This window comes from Priapulus caudatus, unplaced genomic scaffold (genome assembly GCF_000485595.1).
Source record: "Priapulus caudatus unplaced genomic scaffold, Priapulus_caudatus-5.0.1 Scaffold81, whole genome shotgun sequence".
NCBI classification, from domain to species: domain Eukaryota; kingdom Metazoa; phylum Priapulida; class Priapulimorpha; order Priapulimorphida; family Priapulidae; genus Priapulus; species Priapulus caudatus.
The window spans coordinates 155,284-160,031 of NW_014577142.1; positions in this window are offsets into that span (position 1 = coordinate 155,284).

Here is a 4,748-nt window from a genome sequence, read left to right on the forward strand (position 1 = left end):
CACATACGTCTTCTCTAATATTTATAAGATGGGCGACAATAGCGCGGAAAGACGATGATGCGAAACTGTCTAATCTTTCGCGGCGTTGTGTGGGAAATATTGATCGTGCCTACAATATCACGTAATTGGTGCTGCGACCGCGCCGGCGGCTTAAAGTGTGCCTTTGATATCGTGCCAGCATCTAGATATACGCTGCCATGGGTGCATGCATCAGATTTTTCCGACAAAAGAAATAAGCAGCAGCTTATAGAATAATATTACACATGTACGCATACTCATAACCTTGCATCCAATTAGTGTGTGCGATCTTTAAAAATGTTTAAAGTCATATGCCGAAGAAATGGGAAATATATATAATAAATAAGCATTGTGCTTATCTCGCATCCTTTCTAACAAGAAATGAGCATCGATCAGCATATATAATATTAACGAAAGGCGGCGCTACAGTTGCGAACAATGTTTACAAGGTGAATAGTGCATACGTTATTGTTAAGTAAAGACTCACACTCACTACTGGAATACTACAAATGCGAAAACACTAATAAATATTTCGGAAATCACAAAAGAAATATAGATCTTATAATATCCACATAATTTTGCATCAGCATGTGTTGTTCTTTTCTAATCATACACGATAAATGCAACCGGAAACACGCTGCTCGTCATACACTCAACGTGCTCTCTGCTCTCTCTCGGTCTCGCGCCTCGCTTCCGTTCTGGCTATCAAGGGAAGCTCTCTCATCTCTCTTCTCGTGCTTCTTTTCTTGCCCTTTATAACCTTCGGTCCCTTTCGGTATTTCCAACCCTCGCTCCCCTAATCACTCACTCGCTCACTCACTCACTCACTCACTCACTCACTCACTCACTCACTCACTCGCTCGCTCTCTCACTCACTCAAACGATCCACCAAGACAACCACCCCACCCATATATCCACGAGTTCAAACAACCCTAGCCCACAATAATGTTCTGTCACGCAGCATTCTCGATTCTTACTCGACACAGATGCGTCCTATAATTGTTGACCATAGAGGGATACAATTTTCCGATACGAAGTTACGATTTCTCATAACACTCCCTATCGCTAATATAAGTACACAAGCACTATGAATCACGGCTGCTTGTTATTCTTCTTCTTCATCCTCCTCCTCTTCCTCCTCCTCTTTCTCCTCCTCCTCCTCCTCCTCCTCCCCTTCTTCTTCTTCTTCGTCTTCTTCTTTGTCTTCTTTATCTTCTTTTTCTTCGTCTTCTTCTTCTTCTTCTTCTTCTTCTTCTCTCTTTCTCTCTTTCTCTCTCTTTTTCTCGCTCTCTCCTTCCCTCTTTTTCTCTTTGTATGTATCTCTCTCTCTACCCCTCCCTCATTCTCCCACCTCCTTCACTTCACTTTTTCTCTCTTGTCTTCCTATGTGCGTGCGTGGGTGCGTGAGTACACGCGCGCGTTTGTGTCTGTCTAGCCGTCTAGCTGTCCGTCCGTCCGTCAGTCAGTCTGGCTGGCTGGCTCCCTGCCTGTCTGTCTGTCTGTCTGTCTGTCTGTCTATCTGTGTGTCTGTCTGCCTGCCTGTCTGCCTGCCTGCCTGCCTGTCTGCCTGTCTGTCTCTCTGTCTGTCAACCTGCCTGCCTGTCTGTCTATCTGTGTGTCTGCCTGCCTGCATGTCTGCCTCTCTGTCTGTCTATCTATGTGTCTGCCTGTCTGTCTGCTTGCCTGCTTGCATGTCTGCTTGGCCTTACACCCGTCCTTCGCCCGTCCTTCGATATGTCTATATCGTGCAACGTGCCATTTTATGCAGTGCACCTCTGTTGAACAGGAGGAACATAGATAGCCGCATGGCTTCTTAGTGTACATTTAATCAACCGGTATAATGAACTAACCTTCATGATCAGGTAGTTGCCGCTCTCAGAAGCGCGCAACAAGTACGAGTATACACGCCTATGCCGCATATGCCAAACAACTGCGCAGAATATTTCTGTTGAGTCATGATCAGCACCACTCGACGCAGCCGTCTGCAGCACTGGGCAGTTAATCATGCCCGTAGAGCTGCCGAAGAAACCTGCGTAAATGCACCAAACAAAGGTGCTGCAACACATTTAGGATGATTTGCGCTAGACACTGAAAGCTCCTCGACGCGTGGCGGCCACCAAGGAAAGATGCTCGCCCAAGTCCCAGGGCTTTTAAAGTTTCGGAGAAACGCAATTCAGCGTCGCAGACAGTTTGTTATTAGCTTGCGCGGGCCGTATGAGGTTTCGCACACCCGGCAAAGATAATCCCGACTTAGCAAAAGCAATATTTCATCAAGGAAAACACGGTAATGCTTTTCCTTCAATTGATATCATCGTCACTATGGTGTGTAATCTCAAGTGAAAGCCGAGTAAACGTACTTTATATCATTTTTAGAAGGTTAAACACATGAAGCAAATGACGCGTACACCTTCGGACTCCCAACTGACCGCCTGCACGCACGCACACAAACCCGCACGCACGAACGGACGCCCGTCCGCAGGCACGCACTAACCCATGCACGCACTAACCTATACACGCACGAATCCGTGCACGCACGAATTCATGCACGCATGCATACTAAATACACTGGGTTCATTCATTATACCAAATCATTTGCAATTGTATACGTCAGAAGGACTAAATTTACAGCACATAATATTATCAGGAGTGAATAATAGAGATCTCTATTATTCACTCCTGATATTATAAACTACACGCAAAAACAAACCTAAATAGTAAAAATAGTAGCAAGACAGGGCAAGGCTGCTATATTACCTGCACACTTTACAACTTGAACTACAATAACAACACAAATAGCTTTATATCCTAGCCCGAATCAAACTGCCTACGTCCGTACAGGCACGCACCCTTCTATTAGCGGACATCTCTATAGAACGGACACCTGTCTATAAAGGACACTTTTGAGGTTTCTTCTGAACAATCCTTATTTGCAGGCTGGACTGTGTTTATAAATAAATAATTAAATATTATAAAACTATTACTATTACTATTACTATTACTATTACTATTACTATTACTATTACTATTACTATTACTATTACTATTACAGAAGCAGCAGCAGCAACAACAACAACAACAACAATAAAATAATAGCGACAACAACAACCGCAACCACAAAAACAAAAACAACAACAACAACCGCAACCACCATCACAAAAACAAAAACAATAACAAAAATAATACTGATAATAAGGTTTACTAGGTTTAACGTGCATTGGGGGGGGGGGGGTTCGCATAGGCTTTAACAGTCCTAGAACGAATATGTGCATCTTCTACTCGTAGCTCATAACCCATAGGCCTACATACTATTCCTCATGTTCAATACCTGAAAACATAGCGCAGCTCGGCCGATGAAGAGACTGGACGACAATTTTTGTATAGAGCCCACAACGAGTTACTGTTTTCCCTATAGTAGGACCTTTGCCTCTCTGCTAGCGCCACCTCTGGCAAGCGGGCAGCTGGCCGATGAGGTGAACGAGAATCTCGGTTCCTTGTAGCGCGCCCCCTACATGTATGACATACACGAACGTGCGCACGCGAATATCTACATCACAGCGGAATAATACGTAGATGTCGTGCAAGGCACCAAAGGTCAGCAGCTTTCAAAGCAAAATTGGCCATACGTCTTCTCTAATCATTTATTAGATGGGCGACAAATAGCGGCGAAGGACGATGAATGCGAAACGTCTAATCTTTTCGCGGCGTTGTGTGGGAAATATTGACGTGCCTACAATATGCACGGTAATTGGTGCTGCGACCGCGCGGGCGCTTAAAGGTGTTGCCTTGATATCGTGCCACACTAGGATATACGCGTGCATGGGTCATGCATCGAGATTTGTCCGACAAAGAAATAAGCACAGCTGTATAGAATATATACACATACGCATACTCATAACCTTGCATCAATTAGTGTGCGACTTTAAAATGTTTAAAGTCAATGCGAAGAAATGGAAATATATATAATAATAAGCATGTGCTTATCCGCATCCTTTCTTAACAAGAAAATGGAGCACGACAGCATATATATATAACGAAAGGCGGCGCTACATGCGAACATGTCTAGCAAGGTGAATAGTGTCAACGTATTGTTAGTAAAACCTCACCCACTACTGGGAAACTACAATCAAAACGACTATAAATATTTCGGAAATCACAAAAGAAATATAATCTATAATGATCCACTATAATTTCGCATCAGCAGTGTGTTGTTCTTTCTAATCATACACGATAAATGCAACCGAAACACGCTTGCTCGTCATACGATCACGTGCTCTCTCTCTCTCTCTCTCTCTCTCTCTCTCTCTCTCTCTCTCTCTCTCTCTCTCTCTCTCCAGACCTCCTCTTCACATGTGCCCCATCTAAGACTAACCTAAGTCTACCTCATTTTACTGGGATGTGTGCTTGTGTTCATGATGATTTATGAATGCATGTGGGAATCTCTCTGAAAATTTGCTGAAGAGAACCTCATTGATATGCTCAACTGATAACACGTAAGCCATCCCGATGTTTGGCCGTGCCCACATTATCTCTCGCTCCCGCTTTCTCTTTTTCCCCTCTCTCTATCATCCTCTATCTCTCTCTTCCTCTATCTCTCTCCCTCCCTCTCTCCCTCCCTCCCTCTTTTTTTCCCTCTCCCCCTCTCCCTCTCCCTGTCCCTCTCTCTCTTCTCTCTCTCTCTCCCTCTCTCTCTCTCCCTGCCTCTCTCCCTCTCCCTCTCTCTCTCCCTCTCT